Source organism: Corvus brachyrhynchos, unplaced genomic scaffold (assembly GCF_000691975.1).
Source record: "Corvus brachyrhynchos isolate BGI_N302 unplaced genomic scaffold, ASM69197v1 scaffold961, whole genome shotgun sequence".
NCBI lineage: Eukaryota > Metazoa > Chordata > Aves > Passeriformes > Corvidae > Corvus > Corvus brachyrhynchos.
The window spans coordinates 499241-499735 of record NW_008236008.1 but is presented as its reverse complement, the minus strand read 5'-3'; positions in this window follow the sequence as shown (position 1 = coordinate 499735).

Below are 495 nucleotides of genomic sequence, written 5' to 3'. Positions count from 1 at the left end.
AATTTGCTCAGGAAAAACTTACCAAGTTACACGTAATTCTAAGAGGTCCAGTTGAATTTTAACGGGCGTATTGAAACTTATCCCTGAAATTTCAGAGGGTGCAGAAATAGTTCCCTATATAGTGCTACGTGTTACACAAATCTGTCTCATTTCCCCTGTGTTACTCCTCCTGCCCATACAGAAAAAGAGCTGTAATTACGGCAGCTGGTTGGTTTAATGACGGCCTTGCCGGTGGATTGTGGGCACCCCTGGACACACTGAAGAGTTAAACTGAAACCCCTCGTGTGCGCAGGGGTGTTTTTAGGTTATTTTTACCAGAGCGCTGCTGTTTTTCCAGCGTTTCTGTGGGGAGCCGCCCAGCAGAAGCAGGAGCATCCCCCTAGGGGCTGGGGAGGGGAGAGGGGACTGAAACCTTGGGATTGGGGGAAGTGGAAACTTGCCCCTAAAAAAAAAAAAAAATCAAGTTTTGTATTTTAGTGGTTATATATATATATA